The sequence below is a fragment of the Canis lupus genome, chromosome 6 (assembly GCF_003254725.2).
Source record: "Canis lupus dingo isolate Sandy chromosome 6, ASM325472v2, whole genome shotgun sequence".
NCBI lineage: Eukaryota > Metazoa > Chordata > Mammalia > Carnivora > Canidae > Canis > Canis lupus.
The window spans coordinates 15,089,961-15,101,298 of record NC_064248.1 but is presented as its reverse complement, the minus strand read 5'-3'; the positions used below and the strand labels follow the sequence as shown (position 1 = coordinate 15,101,298).

The 11,338-nt window shown below is 52.8% G+C and overlaps 2 long non-coding RNA genes across 2 annotated transcripts; one reads left to right on the top strand and one right to left on the bottom strand.

Annotated features, from left to right (window-relative positions):
• Positions 1–6,287: 6,287 nt before the first annotated feature.
• LOC125755253 (uncharacterized) lies at positions 6,288–7,388 on the bottom strand. Its single transcript, XR_007411177.1, has 2 exons — positions 7,249–7,388; positions 6,288–6,540 (listed from the first exon to the last, which is right to left on the bottom strand). It is a non-coding gene; the product is annotated as an uncharacterized LOC125755253 (long non-coding RNA).
• Positions 7,389–7,898: 510 nt separating this feature from the next.
• Positions 7,899–9,147, top strand: LOC125755254 (uncharacterized). Its single transcript, XR_007411178.1, has 2 exons — positions 7,899–8,035; positions 8,338–9,147. It is a non-coding gene; the product is annotated as an uncharacterized LOC125755254 (long non-coding RNA).
• Positions 9,148–11,338: the final 2,191 nt, after the last annotated feature.

Here is an 11,338-nt window from a genome sequence, read left to right as displayed (position 1 = left end):
TCACGTCCTGCACATCTTGGGTGTCATACTGCGAGACTCTAAGCCCTGTTTAATACCCCAGAGAACGTTGCTTTAGCAGGTGGCCACCCCGGGTAGTGTCCCGACCTCAAGTTCTGGCTCCTTCCATCAGCGGTGGTTCCAATATTCACTGTTTCCAAAGTCTTTCCCCTACTGGTTGACTGGGTCTATCTGGCATGTGGGCCACTGTGGGGTTGGGCTGGGATGTGGGTGGTGGTTCAGTTCCTGGGCTCTCAGACATGCTTCTGCGGGAATATGTGGAGCAGCTCGGGCCTGAGCCAGGACTTCCGTTGCTTATGCACAGAATCAGGACAATGCCCCAGAAGCCATCACCTCAATGATTTATAGAGCCACCTTTGCCACATATTTTGTCTCCACGGGTGCATCTCTGCTCAGCTCACGGCCCTGTCCTGTCATCCAGGACGGTATCCGTCCCATCCTGGTACTTCACCAGCGTCCACCCCATGTCCTGTTAACAGGAAGGTCAGGTCCCCCCACCCAGTTCTTCAGGACTGCTTTGGCTGTTCTGGACTCTTCGGCTTTTTATGCAAGTTCTACAGTCAGTTTTTCAAGTCCCTGAAAATCTCACCTGCGCTTCTGATGAGTCACCGCCATATAGTGTTGCTGAGGCTTGAGGACATTTATGTTTCTCTGTTCTGGCCGTTTTTATTATGGACGGATGCTCCTTTTTCTTCTAAATGCTTTTCTTTCACCTGTTGAGATGATCAAAGATTTTCATCCTTTCTTCTGTTACCGTGGAGAAGTGCATAGTAAAGCACTCTGTCATGGTAAAGCGCTCTATCAGCCCGGGGATGAAGCAAATGGGGTGATAACGTGTTATATAGATGTTTCATGCTAGTAAGATGGTTTGCAAAAAAACATTTTCAGGATTTTGCATATGTATTTATTGAAGACTGCCACTATGTATCCTTTCTCTTGCCGTCGTCATCGAGTTGGGCATAAAGATTTTCTAATCCTCACAGAAATAGCTCGGGAATGTTCTCTTTTCCGGAAGACTCTGAATAAGATTGGAATCACCTGTGCCTTGAATAAGCCTTGCTAGAACTTGCCCGGCCTAGTTTTCCTATTATGGGAAGATTTCTAAAACACCGATGAAGTTTTTGCTGCTGTTATTGTACCACTCGGGTTGCAGCTTTGTATTTTCCTGGGAACCTGTGTATTTCATGTATATGTTCAAATTTATAGCAAAAAGATGTTGGTGATACTCCTTCATTGACTTTCAAATCTGTCCTGTCATCTGCAGCCGCGTCCACTTTTCCAATCCTAATACTTTTATTTGTTTCCTATTAGAAAATTGATCGGTGTTACTAGAGGTGCCAGCTCTTAGACTTCTCAAAAATCCAGCTTTATTTTTGCCCCCCTCCCCCCTATATACCTTCACTGTCCAGTTCATCCATTTCTGGTTTTATCTTTCTGTTTTTCCCTCTGTGTTCTTTGGATTCACTGTGTTGTTCTTATTCTAACTTTTTAAGTTAGGTTACTCATAGCTTCTGGTTTTGATTTTTCTCCTAACATATGCATTCGTGATTATAAATCGCCCTCCAACTACCCAATGGTATTTCATTATCTTTTTTTTTTTTGTATTTTCATTATTATTTGGTCTTCAGTATTTTTTTTTAAAGATTTTTATTTATTTAGAGAGAACGTGAGCAAGGGGAGGGGCAGAGGGAGGGAACTTCATGCAGATTCCTTCCTGAGCTTGACTCCACGACCCCGAGATCACGCTCTGAGTGGAAATCAAGAGTCAGACACCCACCTGACTGTGCCACCCAAACGGCCCTAGTATTTTTTAAATTTCCTTGGTGAGACATTTTACTCATGAGTAATTACAAGTATGTGTTTAGGGGCACCTGGGTGGCTCAGTGGTTGAGCGTCTGCCTTCAGCTCAGGTTGTGATCCTGAGGTCCTGGGATCAAGTCCCACATCAAGCTCCCCGCAGGGAGTCTGCTTCTCCCCCTGCCCATGTTTCTGCCTTTCTCTCTGTGTCTCTCATGAATAAATAAATAAAATCTTTTAAAAAATCAAAGAAGTATGTGTTTAAATGTCCAGATTAAGATTTTGGGGTTGTAGGGTGTCTTTCATGGTTTAATCCCAAATCTGTTTGTCTGCTCTTCAGAGAGCGCTTTCTCCATGCCGCAGGTCCTTCTGTCTGTTGAGAGCTGATTCATGGCAAACACGCAGTCACGCTCATAAGGTGCCCTGTGCGTGCAAGAAGAAAGCGCCTTCTCTGGGTATTGCCCGCAGAGCGCTATAAATATCTCCCAGGTCAGATTTGTTACTTCTGTTGCTCAAATCTTTGTCATCCTCCCCGAGGTTTACCTGCCGGTTCTGTTACTGAGGGAGTGTACGTGCATGGCGCAGCGGGCTGGGGCCGGTGCCACCTGTTTCCTGCAGTTCTGTGCCTTGTTTTCTCTACAGTTTCAAGTTACCCGTGCTCAAAGGCACACACAAGGTCAGGATTATTATATATTGTATTAAATTGAAACCGTATCATGCAATCGTGACTCTTCTTGTTCCTGCCAAAGCTTTCTGAACTTTGATGAGAATATTCGTTACCTTCCCTTTATTTCCAGCCTCCCTCCGTAGTAAAGTTTCAGGCGGGTCTCTCCTGAGCATCCTCGACCAGAGTATGTGCAGCTGAGTCACATGTCTTCTGATTGGAAGACTACACTGATTGTGGATATTCTTTTTATTTTATTTTATTTTATTTTATTTTATTTTATTTTATTTTATTTATTTATTCATGAGACACACAGAGAGAGGCAGAGACACAGGCCAAGGCGGAAGCAGGCTCCATGTGGGGAGCCCGACGTGGGACTCGATCCTGGGACCCCAGGATCACACCCTGAGCCAAAGGCTCAACTACTGAGCCACCAAGGCATCCCATTGTCGTGGATATTCTGATGGACTTCTTCCATTTTATTTCATTTAATGCTTTGTCCTTGTCACTTTTCCACAGATTCTATCTTTTCATTGTCTGGTTGAGAGGTTTTCCCCCTCTCCCTCCTCTCCTTCCTCTCCGTCCCTCCCTCCCTCCTTCCTTCCTCCCCTCTATTGGCTTGTCCATCAAACATGTATCCTTTCTGTGGTTATTCTTAGAAACGCACACGGATTTAACAGAACATAAAATTAACCAGTGTTGTCCCCCTCCCCAAACACCATATTTGGGAACTTGGTGATGCTTCAATGGGCACTTCGGCCCCGCTGGCCCACGCGGCCTTGCTGTGGCTGAGTCCAGTCAGTGCTTTGGGGGGTCTTCCAACCCCATGAAGTCAACGTAGCCACCATGGCTTGTGCGGCTGCATCTGTGCAGCTCACGCTGAGGTGGCTCCATCCTAGTTGATCCCGGCATCTGTCCATTCACCATGTTCCGTAGCTGCCGGTCCTCCAGCATCCCAGACCTCTTGGAGTCATGCTGCTTCTTCACTTTTGAACGACGGTTTTGTTGGGAATTTAATTCCACAGTTTTCGGCAACAGTTACATTCCCCCTGAACTTGGAGAGCAGTTTCCTTTAGCTTCTCCGCATCCCTTCTCAGCTCTTAGAAGTCTGTTCCCCAGAGCATGTGGGTGGCCTGGCCCGCCTCTGGCGACACCTTCCCTGTGTCCTGCGGTCTCCCCAGGACTAGGGTCTGGACCGATTCCTGTTGGTCCTGCATCATCATTTGGAAACAGGGTCTATCCTCAGCTCTGGGAAACTCTCAGCCACGACCCCTTCCAGAGGTTTCCAAATCCATATCAGGACAGACCAGCATTCCCCACTCGCACCGCACCCCCTGCGTGCCCGGCCCCCCGCTCTGCTCCAGGGCTCCTTCTTCAGGCTGCTTTCCCCTCCACCACTTTCTCATCCCTGCCGCCCCCAGCCGTGTTTATCTGCGGTGCACTCTTTCTAAGGATTTAAAATTTTGCTCACGTGCATATTTGTCCTATTTTGTTCCTTTCTTACTCAGTTTTTATATCCTCTCACCCTTTTGCGTTCACTTCCTTATTTTGCGTCTTTAAACATGTTTGTTTTACCCCCTGCTTTTGCTAAGTCCAATATCCAGAGTCTTTACCGACTTAGTTCGGTTCGTTATCTGGGGAGGTCGTTTGCACGTTGCCTTCCTTTCTTGTAGGTTTTGTGATTTAAGAAAACATTTCCTGCGTATGTGTGTTTTACATAAATCTATAAATAAATATGTTTGACCTTGACCCTGGGAATTCTCTGAGGTCTGGGATGAGAAATGTGTGTTTGCTTCGGGCAGACACCTGGGGCAGTACAGTTCGCTTCGAATGATAATTCCTGCCTAGGCATTCTCTGGATCGTGCAGAGTGTAAAATTCAGTTTCCAAACCCGTATCAGGACTAATCAGAGCCACACATTCCCCAGGGAGTTTTAAAAAAGCCAAACTTGGGGCACGTGGGTGGCTCAGTGGTTGAGTGTCTGCCTTCAGCTCAGGGTGTGATCCCAGGGTCCTGGGATCAAATCCTGCATCAGGTTCCCCTCAGGGAGCCTGCTTCTCCCTCTGCCTATGTCTCTGTCTCTGTCTCTCTCTCTCTCTGTGTCTCTCATGAACAAATAAATACAATCTTAAAAAAAAAAAAAAACTTTCCGTAGGACTAGAGCTGAGACAATTTCCTCGCCAAGGGTGGAAATATTCTCTACTTCACTGTCTATGAGAGTATGGCCTGTCCTGAGTCCCGGGATGAAGCTGGGGGGGTCTCTGACCCCACTCACTTGTGTCCCCAGGCCGGGCACAGAAGAATGGTACAGCTGCCTTTGCCCTGGGGCCCCTGCAGCTTCAGCACCTGCCCTAACACCCCGACTCAGCTTCCTCTCTTCATTCACACTTGCCTGCTCCCAGGCAGGATCTACCTGAGACGGCTCTGTGGGGAGCAACCCCAGGACCTCAGGTCCTCCACTTCTCAAACCTTGGCTCACATCAGAATCTCCTGGAGCACTTGTGACACCAGATTGCTGGGTCCCCCCAGCAGTTTCTGATTCCAGCCATCGGGGTGTCGCCCAAGGTTTGCAGGTGGCACCAAGCGGTGCAGGGGTCATGCGGGGCGCACGTCCACCCTGGTACCTGGAGCACTGCAGGACGGCGCTCCCTCACGCACACCGGGGTTGCCACACTGTGGGTTTCAATGAAGCGGCCTCGCTGCCTCCGACGTGGTGCTCCCGGGGAGCAGCGCGAGAACCACGGGGGGCGGGGGGGGGGGGTGCTTCCCTGAGACGCACGCCCTGCTCGCCATCAGCGTCGATGTGGCTTCAGGAGCCTTAGAGTTTACACACCTGACAACGTGGCTTTTACCTAAGTTCTATCTTCATTTCTTCCTGTTTTCCTTTCAGGTGTGTTTGACGTCTAAATTCTTGGCTTTTATTATTTCTCATTAAATAATGGGAATGTTTGATGCTGTTTTCCTTCTGGAGGTCTCGCTGAATCTCCTGCTTAAATACCAACCATTCCCTCCGTTCTGACAGAGTTAAGTGTTTGATTTCCTCCTTGACTGGACTTGTTTAGGAGAATATTTTACAAGCTTTGTCATAAAATGCTTATTAATTACAAGTCACGCTGCATTGCAGTTGGAGGGTGTGGTATCATAAATATTGATTTTTTTTAGTTGTGTTTCAATATAGTATCAATCTTTCTAAAGGTTGTGTGGGACCTAAAAGGCGTGTTCTCGTTTGAATGAAAAACAATTTGGAACGTATTTGTGTCTTAAGTAAATCCTGTTAACAATGTGCTCAGATTTCCTCTAACTTTTCTTATGTTTGCCTCCTTGAGCTTGATGCCTGGAAATTTCCAGACCTTGGTGAAGGCGAGGGCAGGTGAAGGGGCCTGGCGGTGCTGGTGGTGGTGGAGGGGGTTCAGAGAGGAAGCCATGGGGCGTGGGGGGATGGTGGAGGTGTGTGAGGCTGCTGCCCATGGAGCCTCTCCAGCTGCACTCCGACCACATTCACAGCCTCCCTGGCTGGCCTTCCCCCACCCCCACCCACCCCACCCCTCTGCTGCTGGACCCCCCCACCCCTCCAGGCCTGTCTATGCTCTCTGAGCCCCGGGGCACCCTCCCAGTCCTCCCACCTCTCTGCATGCTTCCTGCCCACTCTGCTTAAACTCTGTGTGGTCTCTCCAATGGGATCCAGATCAGAACTCAAGAAATGAGGCCAAATGAACCTAAAGTGCAGGATGGAGAATGGATAACGGACAAAGGGCAGGGCCACACCGGGTAGAAAAGAACAGCAACAGGAAAATCAGCGAAACCAAAACCCAGTTCTTTCATTTTATTGAAAAGATCAATGAAATGAATGCATCTTTAGCCTGCAGAGGTGGGGAAATCATCCAAGACCAAGATCACCAGCCCGAGGCCCGGGTCCAGGACTGTTTCTCACAAGCCTGCGCTCACGCATCCTGCCACCGGAGGCCCAGGGCCGTGGTCCCACGTCCAGCGAGGAGCAAGCCTCCAGGTCCAGCGGCCTCCCTGGCACGTCCCACCACGGCGGCGCCCAGCACGCACGGCACCTGCAGGAGCAGAGGAGTGGCCGCACTTGGCTCGCGAGGCCAGCCTGACAGACGCCAACATCAGGTAAAAAAGCCACAAGAAGTGGACGTTTCATGCCTCATTTACACAGGCCCAAAACACTTCTTAAAGAGTAGCAAATTGAACCCAGAAATGCCTAGAACGGATGGTACGTCGTGAGCAGTAGGGTTATTCCAGGAATGAAAGGTTGGTTCAACATTAACACAACAACAAAGGGGGCTGAGGGCGGAGGCAGTGTGAGGCCAGGGGTGGGGGTCCTGTCCTGGGCGCCTCGATCCCTGACAGTCTCAGCTCCATGCGTCTACCCGGTTCTCGGAGCGAGCGTGGGAGAAAGGCCCCCTCTGGCCTCCCGCCCGCAGAGGGCAGAGCTGCTGTGCAACCCCGCCAGGCCCCCCAGGAGCAGCCAGTAGCCGAGCCCACCCGGCCTGGAGGCGGGACGTGGGGAGGGGCGTGCTGCCCCCCAGGCCAGAGTGGCCACGAGAGTGGCCAGGACAGCTGCACGGCGTCAGCCTCCTTTCTTGCCGGGAAAACACAAATTACAGCTGCAGTGAGATACCACCCGTGAGCGTGGCTGGAAAGGTGAGCAGGTGCCGCACGTCACTGGGGATGTGGAGCCACCAGGACGCTCGCTGTCCGTGGAGTGCAGGTGGCTGCACCCTGTGGGCGCTGCTCGGCGGCATCCCCCGTACCTTGACTTGGCCGTTCTGCTGCTGGCGTGCGCCCTCGGAAATGCCCCATCCGCTCTCCCAACGGCACGGGCCAGAGGTCTACACGGCGTCCTCACCTCGGAGCCCGGCACCGGAAACAACCCCACCTCCTGCCACCGAGGCATGGAGGAGCCGCCGCCCACCCACACCGCGGGGCCGTCTGTGGTAATGACGGAGGGCGACGGGACCCAGGCGCACCGCGGGGTCGCCGCAGAGCCCACGCGCCACAAAGGGAGCCCCGGCAGCGCTCTGGTTTCTGGGGCGTGGCGGAGCTGTGTCTACGTGACACGGTGTCTAGCAGGTGTGCGGTGGCATTAGGTCTAAAAGCACTATGTACGTATTTTAATTAAAAAATCCTTTCTGCTAGAAAATGTGAACCATCGTCTGAGCCGTCAGTGAGTCAGTCACTGGCCACCGGCCACTGTGACAAATGCGTGAGTAATGAAGTCGTTGGAAACGCTGTGAGAGTCACCGAGTGTGACTCAGAGACACCAAGGGAACAGGTGCCGTTGGGAAAGCGGTGCCGGCAGGCGGGCTCAGCGCAGGGTCGCCGCACACCCTCCGTCTGAAAACCACAACATCGGCACAGTCCCGGGTCGGGGGAGCCTGGCCGGGATCTCCCTGCTGTCACCAGGTGAGGGACGTGTTAACCGCCGCGTGTCCGCGGGTGGAGTCACCACAGCGCACACCGTGAGCTCCCGCGACCATGGCACATCCTGACGAAGCCAGAGGAAACAGAAGAGCCATGGATGGCCTCTTGCGGGAAGACGTGAGCACTCATTTAGAAGGGGACCAGGGAGGACGTCCCGGGGGCTCAGCGGCTGAGCATCCGCCTTCGGCTCAGAGCATGATCCCAGGATCCAGGATCGAGTCCTGCATCGGGCTCCCTGCGAGGAGCCCGCTTCTCCCTCTGCCTGTGTCTCTGACTCTCTCACGAATAAGTAAATCTTTTTAAAAAAGGAGATGAGGGAATGTTCTGGAATGTTCTGCACGTTGTTGGGGGTTTGGGTTACACATGTGTCATTTGTCACCGAAGGTTTTTACATCTCATTTGTTCCTTTTACGTCAAAGGAAAACCAACCCCAGCATAGGGTGCAGCTGATCTTACAGATGCTGAAGCATCGATGCCGGTGACTCCCTCCGAGATGCGTTAAGAAGATGGATGGATGGATGGACAGTACGTGACAAAGCAGATGTGCCGAAACATTGATTCAACGGGATGAGTGTATGTGTTTCCTGTACAATTCTTTCATCTCTGCTAAATGTTTTCCTGTAATAAGAAGCTTGGGGGAAGGAAAGCGCTCGCAGCATCATGGTTGGATGTGTCATGGGCATGACGCTGAGTGGAAGGAGCCAGGCTCCGAGAAACACGCACTGTCTGGTTTTGTTTATATAAAGTTCGGAAGTGGGCCCGCTTCTCGGGGGAAGAGGCGCCCTGCGACAGGTGTCAGGGTCAGAGGATGCCTCGGAGGATGTTTCATGCTGGGTGCTGAGGGCCTGGAAAATCCAGCAAGTTGCACCTTATGCTTCGTGCATGTTTATTCATATTTTTATGCTTTAGTAAAAATTTACATTAGGAAAACGCTTAGGAAAACGGGGATGGACCCAGAGGTCCTCACCCCAGAGAAAGCTTCCACCTGTCAGCTGCCCATACCCCATCTCCCTCAGGCCCTACAAATGTTGTCTTTAAAATATAACAACAGGGCAGCCCGGGTGGCTCAGCGGTTTAGTGCTGCCTTCAGCCCTGGGCCTGATCCTGGAGACCCGGGATCGAGTCCCACGTCGGGCTCCCTGCATGGAGCCTGCTTCTCCCTCTGCCTGTGTCTCTGCCTCTCTCTCTCTGTGTCTCTCATGAATAAATAAATAAAATACAACCAACAAGTTATTGCAATAAACCAGAAGCCCCTGCCCCCACACCCGACATCTTGTGGCCACTGTTGTCACAGTGCAGGTCGCCCGGTAATTAAGACGGCTCTGCTGGGGCACCTCTACGGCCGGGGGAGGAGCGAGCCCCAGGCGCACCTGCCCGTTCACGGGAACCTGATTTATGATGGTGTGGGCGGAGGAGGACCGCTCGGGGAAGAGGAGGCCCCGTAACAAATGCTGCCGAGACAATTAGTTATTCGTGTGGAAAAAATGAAATTGGATTTCTGTCTCACACCATAAATAAAAGTCACTTGTAGGAGACAGTGTGGGGCTCGTGCTCGTGGTCTCCCCGGGGTCGGGGCGGGCCGAGCGCAGAAGGAGAGACACATACATTGAACTGCAAGAGCATCAAGAACTTTATCGGAAAATAAGATAAAGAGAAGAACGAGTCAAAGTGGGAGGAGCCATTTCCACGAATAAACCGGTGAGGGGTCAGTTTGGAGCGTGTTCAGAAACGGCTGGGTGAAGGCCGCAGCCCGTCGGCACGGCGAGTCGGCGGGAAGGCGCATGTCCCGGGGTGCGAGGGGGCCCATGAGCCGCCCTCCCGGGCTGCCGCGTGGGGGGCGGCGTGGCTGGCGGGGCGCGGAAGGCGCGCGGGGGAATAGCGGGGCGGCCTTCTGCTCCTCGTTAGACCCTGAGGGAACGCGTGGTCCCGAGCGCAAGGAGACACGCTCTGGGGCATCCCGGGCACGGGAACTGACAGGTGAACGGACACACGTGTGCTTGGAGCGTCTGCACCAGGGAGTTCGGCCCAGACGTGGACCACAGGGCACGGAGGGTCCGGGCAGACCTTAGTGACGCCACCTGGGTGGGCCACACGCCGTGAGCGCTGTTTCGAGGTGCGTGACCCCAGAGGAGCATGGTGGGACCCGGCTAGGGGCCCTGGGGAGCTGGGGGCGGAGGTGGTGGATGCTGACCCGGAGGCGCTCCAGCTCCATGCGGTGGCATTGGGAGGGTCCCACTGTGCCCGCGGCACACACCAGATGACCCCACGGTCATATTACATGAATGAATTAATGAGATCCAGAAATGGAAGGTTTCCCGTGCCCGCGTGTCACAGACCCGTCTGGGCCCGACCGACAGCGATGATCGATGCCGCCCTCCGCTAACCAGGCGCACTGGCCACGACATCCACGCCGGCTCTACTTAGGCGGCCTTCAGCGCTTTCCAGCAGAGCTTGCCCATCCGTGAGCTCCGGCCGTCGCTGCGCCCTCAGCCCGCTGGACCATGCCTTTGGGGTAGAGCCTGGGGTGGGTGCGCCGTCTGGATGCCCACATGCCCGGGCTCTTCGCCCCTTCACTGCCAACTGCACCTGCTCCGAATACAGGACCGCAGCTCCCATTCGTCTGCATCTGGCCGCGCTGTCATTTGGCGTCCGGTCTTGAAGGGCAGAGACGTGCCACGTGCTTGTTTCCTCTGTCGAGAGTCTACCTTCTGGCTTGGACACCCCAGAGACTCCTCTGAAGCTCCCCCGCGGGTTCCTCCAGCTGGAAGCAGTGCCAGGGCTCCCTCCACCTGCCCGCTTCTCCCTCGGGAGACCCTGCCCAGCGCGCCTTCCCTGGCCACCCATCCCTAGGGTTGGTCCTGGGTCATGTGTCATAGGTTATAAACGCGGCTCTGGGAGCCCCATACTGGGCCCAGGTTGGTCAGAGGCTATGCTGGGGTGGAGGGGGGCAGCCCGTCACATGCAGGGACCTGTGTGTGACCTCGTATCCCCTCTTGAACCGGGGCTGGGGATAAAGACACAGGTGATGGGCACCATTGCAGAGAAGCGAGCTCCGTCCTGTGTCTCCGCCACCCTGCAGGGCTGTGTGCTTGGATGGTTGTTGCCGCCCCGGATGAGCTGTCATGTAAGCCCGCTCCCCTCCGAGCGGGATCTTTGTCTCCAGGGGAGAGGCGTCTCACTGCTCTCTGCGTGGCGTCTAATATTGCATTTCTGACAAATCTATTAAGCATATTTCCCTAAATATTTAAGCACTTGCACAATTAATGAATCCCAACTAGAAAAATTAACCAATAAAATTTCCCAGATATTTAGATATTGATTATAAACTTTAATCAAATGCTTCTAAATGTTTAATTAAGATCACAAGCTAAATATGTCAGATTTGCTTAAATTGCTTTAAGCACCTTTACAACCAGGTAC